Consider the following 23701-nt stretch of genomic DNA (forward strand, 5'->3'; position numbering starts at 1 on the left):
GTCAGTGTGGAGCCCACTTTGGAGCCTCTGTCTCCCTTTCTCTGCCCCTTCCCTGCTGTCACTCTCTCTCAAAAATAAAACATTAAAAAATTTTTTTTAAAGTTTCAAAATAGAATTGAGAGTATAGTCTCATTTTGGTAAAAAAAAAAATATAACAGCAATCATGTATGTGTGTGCATGCCAACCACGGAGGTATGTTCTCGACATGTCCTCATTTGTTCAACCCTTGTGCAATGTCGAGGTAGGTGCTCTTCTCCAACTCTGCCCGGGAGGCAGAGGAGGTACGGGGCGGGGGCTCATATTGCTTGCCCAAGTCACCAGACAGCCTGCTCCCTGCCCAAGCCCCTGAGCATTCAGCTGTGCCCAGTGCTCAGGACAAAGCGCGTGGTAACAAATCCTCCTGTTCCCCCTCGCTTCCGGCGCAGGGGTGTTGAGGAAAGGTTGCTTATTAGTACGGACTGTTATTTGACATTTATAAATTAGGGGATGGATTTAGATTAGTCGGGAAATATACTGAAGTGATCATTTTCTGCCATATTGCCCAACATGATAGCAGAGAGGGCATGAGTTACAAACATCACGATCAGGTGAAAGTTGAGGGGAAACCGGGCGCAGAAGCAACCATCTGTGGAATTAGGTATCATTTATCAAGGCAGGGGGTTCAGAGTCAGGGCCGGTTGGTGGGACGCCCAAGTCCAGCCCAAGGAGGGTGCCTTGTACTCTGAAGATGTGTGCACACGACGCAGCCACGGCTTGGAAGAGGGAGCCCCACCACTGCTGGGGTGTCAGCTCCTGACACCAAGACTAAAACACAGACCACATTTTAAGAGCCATTTCCCTGGATATCCAGGCTAATGTGGAAGTGAATATGAAATACATGTGCTAATTGGAGGGCACAGAGTTTAATGAGTTTCTAGAGAAAGCAATGAGGACAAGGACCATTTAAAGTTATTGCTGATTACATGGGTCCCTTAAAAACCTATTTTTATTTTCCTCATTTGGGAAGGATATTTTTCATTCTGCTTAGGATCACGGGCTGTGAGCACTGCTGAGAGACCTCGGTGGGAATGAATGAAGTCACTTCTATCTGTATGAGTCAGGCAAAACATGGCCAGCCATCTGACTAGTAGCGGCTGCAGGCAGAACCTATGGTTCAGCTCAAAATATCACACTTTCCCAAAAGGAACGAGTTATCTTCTAGATCAGCTCTAAGAGATGTATAAAGTAAGACGCGAATGCAAACCACATATGTAAGTTTACTTTAAAAAGTAACAGATGAGGGGCGCCTGGGTGGCTCAGTCAGTTGGGCGACTGACTTCATTTCGGCTCAGGTCATGTGATCTTACAGTTCATGACTTCAAGCCCCACGCTGGGCTCTGCATTGACAGCTTGGAGCCTGCTGGGGATTCTGATTCTCTCTCTCCCTGTCTCTCTCCTCTCCCCCTACTCATGCGCTCTCTCTCTCTCTCTCTCTCTCTCTCTCAAAATAAATAAATAAACTTAAAAAGTAACAGAGGAAATTAATTTTAATAAATACTTTACATACCTGACACATTCAAAATAGTAGCATTTCAATATGTAATTGATATAAAAGTTGAGATACTTTGCATTCTTCTTTTGGTATGACACCTGTAAATTCCAGAGTATGATACTAGCTGTACTTCAAGAGCACAACAGCCACATGTGGCTAGTGGCTACAGCACTGGACAATGCAGTTCTAGGTCAATGGTTCTCCACATTTCCTCCACTCTGGTCCACTCCCACCAGAAGTATGGCTCATTTATTGGGGTTGGAGGGGTAGTGATTTTTAAATCTTCCATAAGAGATTCTGACAAACTTTCTTAAAGGAACCCTTTCCTCCCCAAATCCCTTGAGAATTGCTGCTTTCGTGCTTCTTATTCTGTTTCCCGTAATTGATAATTAACAGAAACTTCCTGGAGAGGGGAGGGACGTTGCCAAGCATCTGGGTTCCTCTGGGGTCCAGCCCCAGACAGGCAAGGACCACATTCACCTGAAAATGGGATTTGGAGGGGTGTTTCCAGGGGTAGCCACCAAATCCACAATTTCAACTTGAGACCAGAGACCCACACAACATCTTCCCTTTGTTCTTTCTATTTGAGCTGCAAGGCAAATTGGCCTCTCCAGATAAGGTGAAAGGGTCTGAGGATGCTCCCTCTATCCTCCTGGTCATTTGGGCACAATGAAGAGAGAGTGTTCTTAAAAGAAGCCAGAAAAAAAGTGATTGTGGGGAGGTAGAAGCGACCCAAAACCAATGCCTGGAAGCTGGTAAGCCATAAGCAAAGGAAGAAAATGAATTTTGCTCTATTATAGCCTTAAGATGAGGGTGACACTTGGCTATTGTTGAGCCTCTGAGGAAGCCCATGGCTGAGGAAGCAGCAACATGCCCTTCTTCACAGAACTGGGAATGTCCCTAGGAGTTCCACTGCAGTCTTTAGAAGGTACGGAATGGCCACATAAAGACAAGACATGAGTCGCACTGAACCATGCTGTCTCCCTGGAGGGGTGACAAAAGATGGAAGAAGGAAAAAGAAATGTACCCTATAAACAAAACAAAAAAGGCAGACCGTAGTCTTGCATTGTCCCAAATCATCCTACCACTATAAACGAAATATACTAAATAAAATATGTTTTACACAATATTTCTAAATGCATTGCTGAGTTGGCAAGTAAGTAAAGAATCACATCTTCTAAGGCCAAACATGAACCAAGAGCTGGAATACAGAGAAGTGAGCTAATTCTCGGCAGTTAGAAGCTGCCCTGGGGCACCTGCTCAACTTTTGTGAGCTTGAACTTCTGGTCTGATTATTAGGAGGATGTAGGAGACAGGAGACAAAACTCTTAAGGAGAGAGTCTGAGAGGAAACTCAGACTGTATAAAGCTGGGACTAGGGCTATACTATGGGTGTCAGACACATAGGGAAAAAAAATCTGCCCTGCGGAAGGGGGCCAGCAGGGAAAAGTGGCCTTTGATCTTGGTTTTAGATGAAGGAAAATAAATCTCACTCAAGAATTTGTAACCGGAAAGGTAGCCCTCATGTGGGTATGCAGCACAAACTCACAATACTTGTATGGTCTAAACCTCAAGCCAAGGATATATTTTAAAAGTGGTCTTGAACTTTGTGAATATACTAAAACCACTAAATTATATACTTTAAGAGGGTGCATTTTATGGTATGTAAATCATATCTCAAATACACATGCACATATGTGCACCCACATATACCCCATTAGTGTGAAGGAAAAGTGGTTCGGATATACAGTGCCTCTTGCTTTGCAGAAATAAATGTGAATGCTCTCTAAATGAACATACCTTCAATCCGATTTTATCATTCATTGATAAAATTCTAAGGAATAAGAGATCACTGTCAAAAAGCACAAAATATAAAAGGAAAAAAGGCATCAGTGGGTAAAAGTCAGCAACCTAGATAGGCAAAGCCTTCAAATACTGGAAATATCAGTCAAAGAATGTAAGTATATAAAATACATAAAAAGAAATAAGAAACTAAAAATGAGAGAGAGACTATAAATAATGGCCAAAAGAAGTGAAAGAACTCTAAATGGAAATTCTAAAAATGAATAAAATATAATGATTGAAACTAGGAAACTTGACAGATTTAGATACGGCTGAAAAAAGAACTAATAATTACAAGACAGATGATGAGAGAACACCCAGATGATATAAAAAGATAGAAGATATGGAAAAGAGAGGAAGAGACAAGGAAGATAGGAGTGAGAAAGTCCAATATATATATAACTGGAGTTCTAGGCGGAGAAGAGAGAAAAGAGAGAAATGGCGATATTCAAAAAGGTAATGGCTGAGAATTTCCCTCAAACTAAGGAAGCCCAACAAATCCTTAGAAAACAAAATAGTACAGAAATATAAACTCACATCATAGTCAAACTGCAGAAAACCACAGACAAGGTACATCTTAAAAACAACCAGAACAGGGAAAATGACAAATCATGTATAGAAGATGACAATTAGACTAACAGCTGATTTCTCAACAGCAATAATGGAAGTCCAAAACCAGTGGGTAAATATTGTACATTCAGTAAAACTATCTTTGAAAAATATCCTGAGACTCTCTTTCAAAAAAGAAACATTTTCAGTCAAATTTCAGTTTATCAACCACCTCCACAAAAGGAAATTAGGGAGAATTTTATGTCAAGCAAGAAAAACAATGCTAGATAAAAGCTAGAAGAGGCAAGAAGATATAATGAGCAAAGAAAATGGTAAATATGTGCATAAATCTAAAGCAACATTGAATTTCTAAAATAATTTCTCATCTGTGGGATTAATAAAACAAGATAAAGCAAACCATGGATAACAATAGCGCATAAGTCAGGAGGGCATAACCAGAATCATGTTGTGTTGAGGGTGACTTTAAGTTGTGTAAAAAATGCATTTTCAAGTTCCTCAAGCTGACCCTGAAGAACAGAGAGTGTATCACTTCCAACTGGTAGAGCTTGCAGTAATATGAAATTTCCATTGAGAGAAACTAATTAATATTGCCTAAAACCAAAACAATGAATCAACAAATAGCAATTTAAGCATGTTACTGAGAGGTATGGACAGGATTACTAAAAGAGCTTGTTAAAAGGGTTGAAAGTGGCTGATTCTGGGAAGCGGAAAACGATTGGTAGTAGGAGTGGTCAGGGTTTTTTATAATAGCCTTATAAAACATATTTGATCTTTAAACTATGTATGAGTTTGATAAAAAATAAGAATTTAAATTCAAAGAAGTTAGATAACGAGCCAGGGTAAATGCCTACAGCGGATGATAAAAGTTTAGCATTCCTAACACGTGAAGTTTTTCAAAGTCCTAAGATGTAAAGGGCACCTGGGTGGCTCAGTCTAAGGTTAAGGGTCCGACTAGATTTTGGCTCAGGTCATGATCTCACCGTTATGAGTTTGAGCCCCACACTGGGCTCTGCCCTGACAGCACGAAGCCCGCTTGCGGTTCTCTCTCTCCCTCTCTCTCTGACCCCTCTCCCCCCTCTTTCTCTCAAAGTAAATAAGCTTAAAAAAATTCCTAAGATGTACATCTCACAAAGAACATGAATATGTGATTCACAGAAGAAAATGTATAATTTGAGAATAAATACATGACAGTATTGTTGGAAAGAAATAAAATACAAATGTAAACTAGAAAAGCCTTTTTTTCAACTTTTTATATAAATTTATATTTGCCTATCAAATTGGCAAAGACTCAAAAAATGATAAGATGTAGTGTCACTGAGGGCATAGCAGACTGGCACCTCTATACAACACCAGTAAGAATGTAACTGGCACATTCTGGTGAGAAATTCCTCAATCCATTGCAAAAGTCTTAAAAATAGGCATATATTTCGACCCAGGAATTCCATTTTTGGAAATTAATTTCAAGGAAATTCTTAAGGATATGCACAGATTCAGGCACAGGGAAGTTTACCACAGCATTGTTTATAATAATGAAAATTGGAAACAACCTAAATTTCTGCAATAGGACCTTGTAAGTAATTATAAGACAACAAGATTTTAAAGGGCTGACCAAAATATATTATTGATACAGTTTTAGATATGTACTATGTTCACCCTGTACAGTTAATTAAAAATATAAATTAAAAAATGGCATGTACCATATGACCTTATGTTATTAAAAATAGATGTGTTTAGGGGCACCTGGGTGGCTCAGGTGGTTAAGCATCCAACTCTTGATTTCAGCTCAGGTCATGATCTTACAGTTTGTGAGTCTGAGCCCTGCATTTGGCTCTGCACTGACAGCACAGAGCCTGCTTGGGATTCTCTCTCCCTCTCTCTGCCTCTCCTACTCATGCTCTCTCTCTCAAAAAGAAAATAAACATTAAAAAAATATATATGTATATATAAACATAAATAAATATGCATATATTTATAAACCTAAACATATATATACATATGTATCTGTTTAAAAACCTGCATCTCCTGGGGTGCCTGGCTTGGCTCACTCGTAAGAGCATGCGACTCTTGATCTCAGGGCTGTGAGTTCAAGCCCCATGTTGGGTGTAGAGATTCCTAAAAATAAACTTTAAAAAAAAAAAAAAAGCATCTTCTAAGAAAAAGAACAAAAAAGTTGGTATCTTGGTAAAAGGACTCTAGGTCTGGAAGCCTTCTTATAAGGGGCTTTCTTTGGTCCCTAGACTGCTCCCTAAGGTAGGTAAAGCCTGTAGACTTTCGATATAAAGGTGGCTCATGCAACTTGCTCATAATACAGCTATTTCTGAAACATAAGCATTATGAGTGGCCTTGAGCACCCAGCTGAAGGACTGATGAGTTTACCTGTGTCTGGACAACCAGCCTCTGGGTACCTAACCACTCAGCACCAGCTGTGGCCATAGCTGGTGGCCTGATCAAGGGGATGACCATCTGTCCACAGCAACTAGAGACTGAACACACCCCTGGTCAGTACTGCCACTGCTGGGCCCTGTGGGCGTTAGGGACCTGTGGGCTTATGATGCCACCTCTACCCTCTTTCCCTCAGTTGCAGGTGCCATAGCCACCTGGATTGATCAGAAATTCTTACCTGTACCGTCACTCTTCTTCTGGGGATGTTTCCCTTTCTTCCCCCCGGAACACATGACGGGGAAAGTCACCTGCTTACCCCACCTTGAGAATCTGTGTTCTCTATGTGGACACTCTCTCATCTAAAAGGAAAAGAGCCTGCCTCCAGCTCCCTGTCTGGATATAGAAACTCAGTACTTACTTAACAAGAGAAGCAGTGGGTAACATACAAACTGGCTAAAGTCAGGCTGTCTGTGTTAGACTTCTGGTTCTACCATGTACATGCCGTATGACCTTGGATGACATACGTAATTTCTCTGCCTTGGCTTCTTCATCTGTAACAGGGGGATAATGACAGCACCTACCTCACTGGGCTGTGACACAGTACACACACATGTGAGAGTGTCAAAGACTATCTGGTCCGTAGTGAGTGCTACACCCATTGCAGCTGTTCAAGGGGTCTAGGTCTCTCAATGTGAACGGACAGATTTGGACATGACTTTGGCAGGCACTGCTAACCAACCCCTCTCCAGGCAGCAGAGCAGAGCTAGTTGCAGAGGTACAAGCTCTGCTGGAAGCTAGGGATGCACCCCCTGAAAGGACTGAGGTGGGCTCTGTGAGCTGGGGCCTCGCTCTGGCTTTGCTCCAGGACACTCTGCCAGCAGATGCAGGGAGAACTAGGAAGGCACAGTGTGAGAGCCAGACCCACCTCTGGCATAAGCCCCTGATGTCACTGGCCCAGGGTTCCAAAAGAATAGTATTCCACTGCCTGCTGTTGAACTCTGGATGTCCCTCTACTTCTTTATTACCTATGAACTACTCTTCAGAAGGGGATTAACTAACCATGTGGCACCCCAGCCCACCCACTCTGCCACCCATTCACAATCTTTTGATTGTGAACATGCAAGTGCTTGACATGATTCCATGCTGTATCTTGGTGGGGGAACAATGAGTCCAGTGCTAAAATATTTATTGAGGTCCAAGGATGAATCCCTTCAGAAGCCCTGAGTTGTTTAGGAGTACTGTGGTTGAATTTTGGTTTTGGCGTAGCTCCCTGTTCAGCACAGGGGTAAACCCCGAGTGGGAGAGAAATTTAGAGTAAAGCGGCTAGGAGTCAGCAGGGACCTAACACGTGCAGGGGGAGAATCCAGAACCTGCTCTGACTCTTGGCAGAGAAGAGAAATGGCCTTGGAGAAATGGAAAGAAGGTACACCTCAGGCTTCGGAGTCTGGGCCGGAGAAGGAGGATGAAGACCCTGTGCCCTACTGGACACTCAGGGGCAGCCTCTGAGGCTGGCTCTCCTCACCTCACCCATCCCTCTCCCCAGATAGTCAGAGGTACTTGCTCAACCTCACTCACATCCCACGGCAACTGAGCCGCACCAACCAGCCTCATACTGGAGTTGAGATGTCCCAACCTCCCAGGTAGATTTGAGCTGGAAATACCGTCTTTCCCTCTGCACTCAGCCCCCTGTGTCAAGACAGTTTCATTGCTTTGCCTGTTTTTTCCCCCAAGTTGACAACTTCCACTTCTGTAGTGTCTTCATGTTCTAAAACATCTGTTTGTGAACCAACATCAGGGATGCTAGCACAGCCTGGGAGTAGGATTTCCTAATTAGCAGCTGCTATAGAGTCAACTCCTCACCACCCACCCCATGATTTGGGGTTTTTCAACATGCATTGTTTCTGAGCAGTGGAGTGGGTGTGTACAGGGAGTATGCTGTGTCATCCAAAGAGGCAATTTCCTCCCAGAGGGCCCAGCCCGCCCCCACATTGCACTGTCAACCACTCCTGTGGGCCCTATGTCACAGAGTTAAAGCAGGATCCCTTTATTTTCATTTCCCTCCATTTAGAATCAGATTTCACAAATAGCTACTCAGTGCTTACCACGTGCTAAATGTTTTCAAGGGCATTTATCTCATTTAATGAGAATGACAGCTGGTCAAGTGGGTATCATGGCACCCGGGAAGAAGGGCAGAAAGATTAAGTGGTTGTTCAAGGTCATGCACTAAACGGCAGATTCACAATCTGAACCCAGCTCTTGTTCCCTCACATCCCAGCTTATTCTGTGACATGGGCTTTAAGGCATTGGTCAGGGAACAACGTCCCCCTGGTCTTCAAACCCCGGTCTCAAATCCATGAGCAATGTCCCACTCCTCCCTAAGAGGAGCGACCTAGCCTGTGGCACAGGGGCTTTGGAATCAGACAGGTTTGGTTTGATGATAGCTGCACTTATTAGCAGGAACACTGAGCAAGAAGACCTCTAAAGCAGCTTCTCAGAGATAATTTTAATGAGTAATGAAAAGAATAATAATAAAGAGTGGAGGCAGAATGGAGAATGAGTTTGAGAGACAAGAAAAGCCTGTTTTCAAAATATGAAGTGAGGGGTGACATTATAACTTCCCACTGGAAATGTCTGACAGGCCGTTAAAAATTTGGGACTGTCAATTAGGAAGAGGGATGAGGAGATGGAGTATGAAGGGAAAAGTGACGGTCGAGGACTGAATTAAGGGGAACCTTGAATCAGAGGGAGAGGAAGAGTCAGTGAAGGAGACACAGAGGACCAGGGAAGGATAGGATGAATTGAAATAGGAGCCAGCAAGGCAATGAGTGCCGAGACACCACAGAGAGGCAGGGGCCAAGCCTGTGGAAAGGCCAGAGAATAGTCAACCAGAGTCCCCGGGACTTTCCGGAGTGTCACGTGGCAAAGAGAAGATGAAACTCAGATTGTTAGGGGTTAAGGCTCATGAGAGAACGTTCTGGAAAAGACACTGACTTCCCCCCCTCCCCCAGCTGTGAATTCCCTGTTTCTGGCTCCCCCTCAGAGCTTTCCTGGGATCCCTCAACTTGGGGAACACATGGGAGAGCTGGGTGCTTTCTAGCCACATGACTGCATGTGCTAGCATGGGTTCTCATACCAACGATAGTGAATTTCTTTATAATTTTTAGAGATTTTCCTCAGATTCAATTGCTCACACAGGACTAGAACTGAAATGAAAAAGCTCCCTTTTTAATCCCCTTTTTCGTATGGTAGATGGCTGTAAACCACAAGAGGAGCAGGACATTGTCCACTGGAACTTTATAGGAGGATGGAATTTTGCCCCTATTCTCAGAGATCGAATTAAGAAATCCCACATGTTTACAATCTGCAAAGCGCTTCTTTACTTGATAATTTCAGGGGGCTAAATTATCCTGTTGGGTCCTGACATTCTGCATGGCAAGCAAGATAGGAATTCTTACCCCATTTTAGGAACAGAAGGCTAAGCCTCAGTACTAAGGTCACATGCCTAGAATAACCCAGAACTAAGTGGCAGGATGGAGACCAGAGCCCAGCCCAGCCCTTTCTTTCTGGTGTCTTTCCTAGTTAACCACACCCAAATGAAGCCAGTGAGGACTGAGAAGACAGGAGCTCAGCCAACTCTTCCCAAACTAATTTATGGCATGTAGCCTGCTTCGCTAGCTAACATCCAGTGCTTTGCATCATGCATTCTGGCCAAAGTTGGGAAATTGCCTGGGTTGTCCTTGGTGCCCCCATCCCTCTCTGAAAGTGACCCCTGCCCTTAGGGACCATAGCAATGAACTAATTTGACCCTCAGACAGGACCGGGGTCCAAGAGGGACAATAATAGCGCCAGGTCCATAATACGTCCAGTGGGTGGCATTTATAAATTCAAAAGACTGTTTACTTTCATACTCATTAGGACAGCTATTATCAAGGAAAATAAAAAGGAAAAGAAAAAGAAAGGAAAGTAGGTGTTGACGAGAACTTAAGAGAAATTGGAACTTCCGTGCATTGCTGGTAGGAATATAAACTGGCACAGCCACTGTAGGAAACAGTTTGGTCATTCCTCAAAAACTTAAACATAGAATTGCCATATGATCCAGCAATTGCACTGCTAGGGACATACACAAAAGAACTAAAGGCAGAGAATCAAACAGACATTTGTACACACGTGTTGACAGCAGTATTATTCACAATAGCCAAAAGGTTGAAGCAACCCAAATGCCCATTGATGGATGACTAGATGAGCAAAATGTGCTACATACATGCAAGAGAATGTCGCTTGGCCTTAAAAAGGAAGGAAATCTGACATACACTGCATGAATGAACCTTGAAGACGTCATGCTAGGTGAAAAAAGCCAGTCACAAAAGAACAAATATTATATGATTCCACTTACATGAGGTACCTGTAATAGGTAAAGTCATAGAGACAAAAAGGAGAATAGAGATTAGCAGAGGCTGGGGAGAGGGAGGAATGAGGAGTCATTACCTAATGAGTTCCCATCTGGGATAATGAAACAGTTCTGGAAATTCATGGTGGTGATGGTAGTACAACACTGTGAATGTACTCAATGCCAATAACTTGTACCCTTAAAAATAGATAAAAAATATATTTACTGAGCATCAACCACACACAAGACACTGGATTCTGCCTCAAGGGGCCTATCGCTTCCAAGAGAGCTGAATGGGGTTAATAAATTCCTGTGATGTGGATGTCAGTGACATGGGGGTGTGAGAAGAGGCCCAGCTAGGCAGAGAAGGTATCCTGGAAGTTTGGTAGGCAGAGAAGCTAGGGAGCTGGGCAGAGAAGGTATCCTGGGTGCAGGTTTGGGACAAGAATCCCATCCTCCCTTTCAGGGTTGCACTGTGTCTCCAGATCACGGCCTTCACCCCAGGAATCCAACAAACCAGGGGGATTTCCTGCCGGATGGCCAGCAGGTGGGATATCTGGGGGTAGACAGGAACCTTGGGGACATGGAGGGAAGGTGGCTGCGACCTCACCAGAGGGCAGCCGCCTACTCAGTGCGGCTGCTCAGGGCTGTGTTTTGAAACACTACTGCGGATGTAATGATTCTGGGTGGAGGACGTTTAGGAGCCAAATGAGTTTGTGTGAACAAAAGGCAGCCCTCGATCTGGACTGTCCAGGGCTCTCGGGGAGTTTCATTTCCTTCCTTGTTCTTGCCCTGAAAGGAGCAGCCCTAAGAAAAACCATACACATTAAGAAGTGTTTGGACCTGAGACCCAGTGATCTGATTTTTTTTAACGTTTATTTTTGAAGGAGAGAGAGAAAGAGCGTGAGCGGGGTAGGGTCAGAGAGAGAGGGAGACACAGAATCCGAAGCAGGCTCCAGGCTCTGAGCCATCAGCACAGAGCCCAATGCGGGGCTCAAACCCACGAACTGTGAAATCATGACCTGGGCCAAAGTGGGACCCTTAACCGACTGAGCCACCCAGGCGCCCCTCCAATGATCTGATTTTTAAAAACAGGTCCCCCAGGAACAGCGTCTAGTAATGAAAAGTATAAAATTTACAAGGCATATTATCCTCTCCTCCTTGTGAGAGTCTGCTTTTGTCTAGCTGAGTATCCTCTGGGGAGAAAGGCAGGCTTGTGGACTGAGCTGTGACCCATGACCCAGGGTGGGGCTGGCCAGGACCCTCCCCCTTGCCCCCTCCCCAAAGTCCGGGGTCCCGCAGGCTTCCAGAAACAGAATCACCTCTGAGGTAGCCTGAGGGTGCTAAGGAGGGAAGCAGCCTAACCCCAGGCAGGAGAGGAAGGTGAAGGACTCTGATGTGACCTCAAGTTCCTTGCTTTAAAAATAATTCCATAGGATTAAAAAAAAAAAAAAGGAGGCTTTGAAAAATAGCCTAAGGGTCATGTCAGAAGATTCCCAATTAAATCAGTAAACAAAAAGGCTGTCTGAGGAGGGTGGGAAGGCTATCTTGTCCCCGTGGGCATTTATCCATCTGGTGCCTCAGTTTTCTTTGCTCCTCTCATTCTTTGAAAGATAAACAGCTCGTGGAGGGGCTGAGAGGTGGCTCAGCAGAGGTGGTTTCGAGAAGGGGGCCTAAGGGGCAGCTCCCTGTGGCGCCTGAAGATGAAGTTGGGGGGGTGGGCAGGGAAGCGGGCCTGTCTCCTGTATTGTCACCCTAACATTCACTCACACCCAGAGAGGAAGCCCGGTGGCAGAGCCCCGCCAAAGGAGGCCTGCCAGCTTGACGAAACAATAAAAAGGCAAGGAAAAACATCCTGGTTCCGAGGAGGAAGAGGGGAGGTGGGAGGGAGGCGGGGAGGTCGAATGACATGAAATGCGGCCACCTGACTTTTGTTAAGTTCTGCCATAATTTGTTCCGTAGACCTGTGTGAAGGGGCCCAGGACTCTAAGGAAATCATAGAAACATCATTTGTCTGGAAGGCTTACAGTGTTAGAAAATGTACACAGTGGAACGATGCTGCAGCACAAAGGGCCCGCGGGGCCAGGTTGGGGAAGGGAAGGGAGGAGGCCGCGGCTGTCACCGCCAGCCCCAGAAAGGGGTGCTCTCACCGTGGGCCACTGGGAGCCCGTGGGGGTGCATATATAAAACCTATTTAGAGACATAAATGAAAGGTTTACCAATAGGCCTTTACAACTAAGTTGGGAAACTTGACACTTGATTCAAATACAAGTAATATATATATGTAATATATACATTTTTTAGATTTTAGATTTTTTAAGTTTATTTATTTATTTTGAGAGAGACAGAGACAAGTGTGAGTGGGGGAGACACAGAGGGAAAAGGAGAGAGAGAGAGAGAGAGAGAGAGAGAGAGAGAGAGAGAGATTGAGAATCCCAAGCAGGCTCTGCCGATGGCTGTCAGCGCAAGGCCTGATGTGGGGTTCCAACACACACACACATGTGAGGTCATGACCTGGGCCGAAACCACGCTTAACTGTGCCACCCAGGCGCCCCTCAAATATAACCAATATTTTTAAAGTCAGTTGTATGCTATAGCCAGTTAAGAAAAAGATATAAAATGAGGGAGTAGAAAGAAAGGGAGAAACTTACAGAGAGAGGAGGAGAGAGTAAAGCTAGGGAGGAGAATGCCAGAGTAGGGTCATTACGACGAAGACGAGGATGAGGATAATGACAGCAGCCCAGATACACGCTGCAGGCACCATGCCAGGCATTGCACATGGACTGTCCCAGTTAATTCTCACCACAACCCTGGCAGGTGGGCACCATTATTGTCCCCATTTTTTTTGATAAGGAAACTGAGGTGTCGAGAGATCAAACAGATGCTCAAGGATCCCACAAATAATACACTGGGATCCCAGCCCAGGTCTGTCTGACTCCAAAGGCCTTCAATATAAACTATCTAAAATAATAATAATAATAATACAGAAATAGAAAAAGAATGAAGGATAAGAATGGCAAGCACAAGATGAAGACAGAGCTACAGAGACATGGCAACATACTCTGAGAGGGAAAGCCAGAAAGACACAGGCAGGGCTCCTCAGGCAGGCTTCCAGGGTGTCTCCCAGGACCCCTGGATCCAAACTGCAGTTTCAGGACCCGAATGGGGACATCCCGGCAGCCCACGCTGCCCACTGTCCGAAAGGAATTAAGAGTATGGACAGGATTCAGAAGAAGAAAGAAAGTGACAAAGGGAAGAGTCGGTGGTGATCCCATGTGAGTGAGAAAAAGCCGCGAGACAAAGACGGCTGAGGTTCTGAATGTGTGACTGAGAAATTAACGGGACCATAAACAAGCAAAGGAAGGACAGGTTCTCGGGGGGGGCAGGGGGAGGGGGGAGATGACATGCTTGCATTTATAACCATTATCTGTTGTGTTGAAAGTGAAGCACAACTGTGCAGATGTTTGGCAGGTGGCTGAAGGAATCGGACTGGGTATCTGAAGAGAAGAAAGATAGTTGTGGGTATCACCTCCTCAGAGAAAACAGGTGAAGCCATGCTATGTCTTCCCTCTGTGCCTCTGTTTTGTGGACTTCCCTACCTAAGTGCCCTGCTCCCTTTCCCTTGGGCCTTGGCAAAATCTGACTGCTTTCTCACAACTGGCTCAGGGAACACCACTCCCAAGAAGCTTTTTCCAGAGAGAACTCGCTCCCTCTTGACTACTGTTTTAACTTGTTGTATAATTATAACATATTCGATCATATTTCTATGTCCCTTAGGAGAGACCGTGGCTCCTGGGAGGACTCAGTAAACACTCACTGAACCGAGCTGCAGGTAGAAGGCCAAGGGCAGGCCTGTGAAGAACATCCTACTGGTTGGGTGGGACAGAGGCTGAGAAAGAGCTAGCCACCAAGACCAGAGGCAGCTGAGAGGACAGAGATGGAGGACTGACAACAGGCCAGTGAGACATCCCAGAATGCTGTCCCTCTCTCCCCTTCCTCTCCTACTTTCTACACATCCCCCTGCATCTACCTGCTCCACAAAGGCCACCTCACTTAGAGTAATAATAATGCCGGAGGCATTCCCAAATACACAGCACGTGCGTGTTCACAAAGCCTGTCCACGAGGATGAGTTTCCATCTCACCCCTATGATAGCACTGCGAGGTGGATGGAGCTGGGAGTATCTTCGCCATTTTACAGATATGCAAACAGGCCCAGAGATGGGATGCCTGGCCCAGGGCACAGTAAGTTCATTGTATTCTGACTCAAATTACTCGCTGTGTCTACATTTAAACATGCCTTTGTGGTCATAATTATATTTGCTCCTCCTCGGAAGCCTTGTCTAGGAAGCAGGATAGATAGCATTAGCCCCATTTCTAACATAGGGAAAGTAAGACCCGGGGACATTAGGCAGCTGCCCCCTGCCACACAGCTAGAAAGCAAAGAGGTTAAGACCCTGTCAGAGTTCTTGAGCCACCACTGGCATCTCTCTGCCCGAACTCCGCCTGTGGCTATAGACAGCAGCACTCCGTTACCACAAGGCACAGCTATACTATAAATAATTCCTAACCAACCACAGGAATTCACCTACCAATGAATATGGTCCTCTTCAAAGAAACCCCATTAAGATCTTACTTAATCCAACAACACTGTTACTCCTCAAACTGTTTCCTAAAATTCTCTACAATCTTCAACAGCGCCTGAGGAGTATTTTTGAGTTTACTGAATAAGGACACATTTTCATCCCTTGATAATAGATTTGGATTATTCTGGAAACACACAAAAATTCCAAGCCCAATTTAGTGACTGATGCAGGGGATCGAGATAGGTGTCTCCGTTTTGGATCCAGGATGATGGAGAAGTACAAAGAAACACCAATGAGTTGCTTGTGGCCCAGGCACTGGCTCTAAAGGGGCCTCCCAGCTCCTTCGAATGCTTTTTGAGGTATGTGTCAATAACCTCCAAAAATTCTGACCTGAAGGAGAGTACCCTTTGACAACAGAAGTCCTAGCATGACTGATTTTAAAGGTTTATTACTTTCGAGTCACACCTCACATACCATTTTTATTGAATCCTTACTGCTTCACGTGCATTATTAATCTGGTCTCCGCAGATAACTGCAGGTGAGGGCTGGATAAGTGGCACTTAGTTGTTCTGACTTAAAATCTTCAAATTGTGCTCTTTCCTCCCTGCATTGGAAGCTAAGGATGGAGAGAAAGTTCTAGGAATACCAAGAAGTGAGGTTCGGGGGGCCCGGGGAAGGGGAGGGGGACCAAGTAGCAAATGTCCTTGGAAAGTAGACCTGACCCCTTTGCATTCAGAACTTGTCCCCCATCCACTGAACCTGGAGGTGAAGAGGGTGTTGTCATCAGTCCAAAGGTCAGTATAAACAGGCAATGGTTTCAGGAGCATCCTCGTGGCCAGTATTTACAGAGCTCTCCTGCCCAGCAACAAGCAGTCTGTTTTACAGAGGCTATATGACCCTTACATTCCTGAGTAGGGCCCATTAATAGCCCATCTGACAGATGGGAAACTGAAGGCACAGAGAGACTGAGTAACCTACCAAGGTCCCACAGCTTGCAAGTGGTACTGCTGGGAGTTTAAACTGAGGCTGTCTGACACCCAAGCCAGGACCTCCCCAGGTCTGTGACTGCACAGCCAGAGGGCTCTTATACATATCCTAGCAACAGATGACCCCAGAAGAAGTCTCACTGCATGGCACAACGAAAGTCCTGGTGGCCCCAGAGGCTCAGGAGTGAAATTTATCCCCATGTTGAAGCTGTTTCCATCTCCCCCTACCACCCAGGGAAGGAAAATAGAGTAGTTTTCAATACTAGCCTGATTCATGATAATCACCAATCATGACCTTGCACAAAGAACAACATCCTACCAGATTCCAACCAGGCGTCTCTCTCCTATATTTTCACTATTCCCTCCTCCAATATGACTGCTTCAATGCACATGGCCCAGCATGGCACAGGGTCAGCTAGAGAGCTTGACCTTGGCCTCCACCTTCTTCTTGTCACCTGTCTTCCTCCCTGGACTTCTTATCCCAACTTATCAAAGACATTGAGCAGAAGTCTGTCAAAGGTATCACATCCATCTCCTCACTTCCAGTAGCTCAGCTCCTTCCCAGAAGAGACATGGAGGCTGCTGTTATTCAGGGTCTCCAGTGAGATCAGAGCCTCCCCTGAGGCCCCCACAACCACAGGAACTGGGAGCACAGAGCCTGCCTGCCATACCACCAGACCTGTTAGCTTTCCTCAAACATTCCTACGTGACAGGAAAGCCTGCATAATACTGCAAAGCTCAAGTATCCCAGAACCAAGGTATAAAGCAAAAGGAATGTGTCCATTTTTAACAGTCTCTGTAGACTTCAGAGATGGCCTTTCTAGCTCCTTAAGAGATCTTATGACAGGAGCCCTAGGTCACATGGTGGTGCAGGTGCTGCTGTAATACCACCTGGGCAGTGGGTGGCAGCCACAAGTTGGATAGATGCTCCCTGGGCCAAGGCCAAAGATGAATATGACCTGTGCCTCCTCTCAAGGAGCTAGAGGTCTAGCAGGCCCACAGGTGTACATGAAGACCCACTGTGAGGTACCCTTCCTCGTCCCTCACATAGGCGCCACAGCTCCCGACCCTGAGCTAAGAAGCCAGATGTAGAGTCTCCTCACACTTCAGATCAACATCAGGGAAGTCAGGAGGTATTCACAGGATAAAGCTGGGACCCTCAGGAATGAAGCTTCTGGCATCAGATGGCCAATCCGTCATTCCACAGATAAAGAAATGGAGGCCCAGAGAAGGAAGCAATATGCCCAAAGTTACCCCGTGTCTAAGTGGCAGAGCCAAAACTTGATCCTGAACCTTCTGGACCAGCCCCGACCTCTGGCCACTCCACATTGCTAGAGCACCATTTCCAGCCCCAACTAGAGCTCTGCCACTATCATGGTTGTCTAATTGTTTCACTGGTTTCCAGAACCTTTCCAGGAAAAACCACGTCTGTGAAATGCAGCCAGTCATATCACTCAATTGGAAGTGTCTGGATTTGTCACATATCTCCTAATCTAAGGTGACCTCGAATCTTGCATCATGTCCTGAACAAAGAGACCAAAAGGTTCTGAGAGCAAAGTGAAATTTACTGACTCTGACTGGAAATCAACCAGGGTAAATGAGGCAAAAGAGTGACAGCCCCTTTCCCTACTTATTTTGGAAACAAGCCTGCCATTTAATGAATAAAGACAGCTTTTTAAAGTTCCCTTCAAACCTGGAGAGTCTAGGATTCTCTGAACATAAAGAGAAGTCTCAAGATGTTCTTATAGACCCCAAACTGAAATCTAATTTTGCCCAGTATGCCAAAATTTAAAGGATCAATATTGCCAATGCAATGGCTCTCATTTACAAGGTCCCTGTGGTGTTCTCTTGCTCCATCCCAAATTTTGCATGACAGTTCCTTCTCAAATACTCGTGTTGCCCTTCTGCCTGGCCACTTTGCCCAAAGCACTTGGCTCGGATGCCTCCCTGCCCAGATGTAGCCACGCTGACACAACACGGTGGAGAGCTTGCTGCCTGCTCTGGAGGAACCCACCTCCACCAGCAGCATCCACCACACTTCCTGCCGGTCAGACACCCTGCAGAATCAGTCACCCACTGAAACATCCTCTCTTCAACTTGCTTCAGACCAGAGGATAAGGTGGAGCCCCAGCAGCTTCCGGATATAGGGTTAGTAGAGAGATGCTGTGATTGACCACACCCAACACACACACACACAGACACACCGCTATCTGAAGATATCTGGGTGAAAAAGAAAGACAGGAGAAGGGTACCGTGTTTTAATCAAAATCCCTGGTGATACACAGAGTGTGGTGAGATCTACATTGTGAGATCACACAATGCTGTTGAAATAATTTGGTACCATTTGGTAGTATTGTCAGGGATCTTAAAATTTTCCACATCCAGGAATTAACACTAAGCAAATAATCAGAGACAAATACAAAAGCTGATTCACAAAGACGTTCATCACATTATTTATGATAGTGAAAAACTGGAAACAGTTATATATCCAATAAAGACGTAGCTTTAAAAAAGTTACAATATACTAGAACAGTATCCATCTGGATACCATATGGAAATATACATGCATTATATGTGTGTGTGTGTCCTATTTTTTAAAAGTCAGCCCCGATGTGGGGCTCAAACTCACAACCCCAAGATCAGGAGTCGCATGCTCTACCGACTGAGCCAGCCAGGCACCCCTGTGTATCCTATTTTAAAAATATATAGTTTTAGGGGCGCCTGGGTGGCTCAGTCGGTTAAGCGTCCGACTTTGGCTCAGGTCATGATCTCGCGGTTCGTGAGTTCAAGCCCTGCGTCGGGCTCTGTGCTGACAGCTCAGAGCCTGGAGCCTGTTTCAGATTCTGTATCTCCCTCTTTCTCTGACCCTCCCCTATTCATGCTCTCTCTGTCTGAAAAATAAATAAATGTTAAAAAAAATTTAATATATATATATATAGTTTTAGGGGCACCTGGGTAACTCAGTGAGTTAATCCCCGATTTCAGCTCAGGTCATGATCTCAGAGTTCATGAGCTTGAGCCCCACATTGGGCTCTGTGCTGACAGCTCAGAGCCTGGAGCCTGCTTTGGATTCTGTGTCTCCCTCTCTCTCTGCTCCTCTCTGCTCACATTCTGTCTCTCTGTCTCTCTCTCAAAAAATAAACATTAAAAAAAATTTTTTAAGTACCTACACAATTTTGTATTCCTTGTAAATGAGAAATATAACAACTGCTAATGTTTTAATATATTTCTGGTAGTTGGCATATAGGTGGTATTTCATTTGGCACTTTCACTTTTCTACACCTTCCAAATTGTATATGATAAATATACAAAACGAACATAATCAGAAAAAAATAAAAGTTCTGATTTTTAAAAGGCAAAGATAACCATGCACCTTGGAAACACCATAATGCTTGTACTTCATCCTGATCCTAAGTCAGAAATGTCACCTCATGGCCTCACTGTTGACTGACAGCAAGGCAGGCTTCCAAAGGAAGCAAATATCAGGGAGATGCATCCTTGTCCTCTGACAACTCCCGGGCAGGAATGAAACAAGGGAGGCAGGAAGGCAAGCAAAAGACAAACACATCAGAGACATACATCAAAACCCCTAACTCCAGAGATCCCCTACCACAGCAGCACCCCAGCCCAGGCACCCTGCACTGCACCACAGCAGTGACATGGGCCACTCTGCTCTGATGACAGTCCCTGTGCCCCCTCCCTCACCTGGGGAAGACTGTCCAGTGCACTGTCCTAACACTTTGGGAGGTAAAGTATGAGGAAGGTATTGTCTGTCCCATGTTTGATGATCCAAGAACATGAGGGCTGCTCAGTCAGAGAAATATTACCACAAGCATGGTTCTTTCTACCTCCAACTTTTGTGTTTGGGCCTAGCTTCTATTTTAGGAATCATTTATTCAACAAGTACTATGCATGCTTACCGTGTGTCAGGCACAAACTAGCTGTGGCTTCCCACCTTCACTTCCTGTCTTGCCTTCCTAGTCTACTCTCCGCATCACTCCTCTGCTAAAACCTCTCATGGCGCTGAGCAGAAAATCTGACCTTTCTACTGTGGTTCTCATGGCCCCACATGATCTGGCCACCATGGCCTTCCTTCTTTCCAATCCCGAAACACGCAACCTTGTTCTGGCCTTCGGGCCTTTGCACTGGTTGTTCCCTCCCTCTGCCTGCACTGGTTGTTCCCTCCCTCTGCCTGGAGAGCTGTTCCGCTATAGGCATGGGGCACCATGTGCCTAGTCTCCAGGACAGGAAGGAGTCTGGCATGTGTACACAACTATCTGGTGTGGTTAGAAGGGGGTCAGAGAAAGAAGAGGCCAGAGAGTCAGCGGGTCAGGTCCTGGTATTCCAGCAGGGAGGCTGGATTTTTATTTTACTTTATTTTATTCTAAGTACAATGCAAAGCCCTTGGAGGGTTTTCAGCCTGAGAGTAAGGTGACCTGAATTACATTTAAGAAGATCGCTCTGGGCTCTGTGAACACGGATCAGCGGGAGAGTGTGCATGGAAGCAGGGAGAGCAAAACAGAACAGTGGAGATGGTGAGGGCAGATCCCTGATATATCTATCGAAAAACAGAATCAAGAGTCCCCCTTCCCCACCAAAACAAAGATGCAGAGGGTGAGGGAAGGAGCTGGATATCGAGTGCTTCTAAGTTTCTCATTCAAGTAACAAGTGGGTCCTGTTGCCAATTCCTGATGGCAGAGTGGGGTGGGAATTCAGAGTTCTTGTCCCTGTTAAACTTCATCCGGGGTGGTGGGCGTTTGCTGTCTCCCTTAAGGTAAACAAACTCTTCCTGTGTTCTTAAAGTCTCCCCTGAAGTTCTCAGAATCAATCCAGTGGTCTTTCCTCAGGCCTCATTCTTCCTGGCTCCCTCTCCCCTTTAACCTGGATATACCTGGATGAGAAAGCAAGTTCAGGCAGGTTCATGTCAACCTACCTGTACCTTCCTCTGCCCATGCATGGCCAGCTTCCAGACTGCCCCCCTCTCAGCTGTACCTTCAGGCCGCTTCCTGGCTCACCATCTACACTGGATGCTCTTGACCCACTGGGTCTGAGTCTGCCTCCTCTTCTCCAGTGGCTTCAGCTGCTGTTGAGGTTCGCCCTTCCAGGCTGACTCTGGCCCTGGCTTCCCCCTAGTTCAGTTCCACGTCTGTGACTGCACAATATTTCCGCTGGGACAGGCTGCAGGCTTTACAGTGAAAGCACCTCCAACGGAGGCAGCCTCTTGCAGGGCCAGCCAGCTCTTTGCCATTGTCCTCGTCATCCCCACAGCCAGGCAGTCCCCAGGCCCTCCCACCTTCCTCTTTTAAATGGCCCTTGCAACGCTCCCTCTCAACTTCCACCGCTCCCATTCTAGCCCATGCCTGCTTGCAGTGTTTTCCTCCCATCATACCGATACAACGCCTGCCAGCATTCTCAGACTTCTGAACTAAGTCCTGGACTGTAGGAAGGGCAGAGACCCACACGTGGTTCATCCCCGAGTCCCAGTGTCAAGCACAAAGGAACACTGACCAAGCACGCAATACTGCTCCTTCCTCAAGGGCTCTCAGGGCTCCTCAGTGCAGATGTGACAAACACAAATGCCTCAGGCAGGTCTCTCGAGCCCTCCACCATCAGTACAAATCCTCCTTTCCAGTCTGGTCTTCACTCCAGTGACTCTGGACCCTAGCAGGTCTCCCAAGTCCTCTTCCCCGGACTTCCCGGCTACTGATCACCTCCATTTGAAAAGTCTTAAGCTTTTCAGTATTTGGGGTTTTGCTGATGCCAAAACCCTACCCCCTCTGTGCTATCCATATCCCAGCCCACACCTTCCTCCTGCCTGGACTACCGGCACCCAGCAGCCTCTTCACCTCTGCACACCATTCCTTGGGTCGGCATGATCTGCTTGTGACATTTCTTCACTTCTGGATCACTAACACACCACAGTCTCCCTGGTGACGGGGTTGAAGGGCACCACCGACTTGCTCTGCAGCTCTCCACAGGTGGAGAGCTGCAGAGCCCCTCATGTGTAGAAAGGGCTCTTGGCCGTGTTTTTGAGTCCACAGATTAGCTAAACTGACACAGACTGACACATCTGCCACACTCCCACAAAGGAAGAGGGAGAAGCCAGGATAGAAACATCTTTGTTCTGTCTGTACCAGATGAACAGGGAACGGGTAGAAGAGGGCATGTACAGACGTTAGAAAGAAAACAAGTCTAGAGCATCAGAACGGGGTACCATCCAACCTCTCCTCCTGTTGAGGGGGTGTTCATACCAACTGCCCCATAACACTGGCCACGTTCCCAGCAGAGTCCATTAAGAATGTCATCAACTCATTTCAGTTTGGGCAATAATTAACAGAGCTACCTCTGGTATCAGTAACATATGAATTGGCATATAGATGAAGTGTAATTCACAATGTCTATATAAAATGCCATTTTTATACATATATACAGACTTATGCTCTTGTGTTGAGCAATTTCCAAAAGAAAATTTTTGTTTGGATCTCCACTCAGCAGGTTGTTCCCATCACTGCTGTCATATCCACATCCTGCCTCTCATCCCTGATCTCAAAAAAACAAAAACAAGGGGCAAGAGCAAGGGACGGAGAAGAGAAGAAGCAGAACACTGCACTGGTCTTAGAGATCCAGAACCATCGGGCCGCTGAGAAAACCAGGGCTGCACGATACCATGGAAACAACAGGTGAATCTGGTCAAATCAGTCTGAATGTTGGCTCCTCCATTTACTGTGTGATCCAAGCTCACCAGGATTCAGTTCCCATAGCTGTAAAAGAGCAGTGCTATCCCTCACAGGACTGTTTTGAGGGTTAAATGGGAAAGCGCCAACCAGACCACATAGGTGCTCAAAGGCTTCAAGTCCAAAGACAGACCCAAACTGATCTCCGTCCCTGGTATTTCCCACTCACACAAAAGAAGGGCGGGCAGAGGGAAGCCACGGATGAAGGCAATAAGTGGCTAGCGGAACCACAACCGCCACCTGTTCTTCGCTCGCTTTGTGAGAGTCTCTGAGAGAGCAACAAGTCAACTCCAAGAACACTGCTTCCAGCCAGCTGGGCAGGGCTGCTGGGAGACACCGGGACCACCGGAAGGGCACAGACTCCTTCCCCAGACTCCCAGGACTAGGTATGCAGTCACTGCCCAGCTGGGCACCAAATATCTTTTGTTCTGCCTCTATCCGCACCAGTCAGGTCTTGGGCAGAAAATACCAGTTCAGCATTTGCACGCCCATCGAGGGAAGCAATAAGAGGGTTCTTGCCAGGTTAAAAGGATGTGGCTTTTAAACACATGCACGCCACAGAGAATCCCTTTCCCCACACCCTTCCTTCTATTTGGAGCAGTCTCCAGCAAAGCAAGCGGGCTCCTCAGAAATCCCTACCACCACCACTGCCAGCCTCAACCAGGGGAGAGGTAGCCACACATACT

The 23701-nt window shown here is 46.1% G+C and overlaps 1 protein-coding gene across 1 annotated transcript in view; it reads right to left on the reverse strand.

Annotated features, from left to right (window-relative positions):
- The window catches only part of HEG1 (heart development protein with EGF like domains 1), an 89972-nt gene that overhangs the window by 62438 nt on the left and 3833 nt on the right, over positions 1-23701 (reverse strand). The gene's annotated exons all lie outside the window — the stretch shown is intronic.

The sequence above is a fragment of the Panthera tigris genome, chromosome C2, assembly GCF_018350195.1.
Source record: "Panthera tigris isolate Pti1 chromosome C2, P.tigris_Pti1_mat1.1, whole genome shotgun sequence".
Classification (NCBI taxonomy): Eukaryota; Metazoa; Chordata; class Mammalia; order Carnivora; family Felidae; genus Panthera; species Panthera tigris.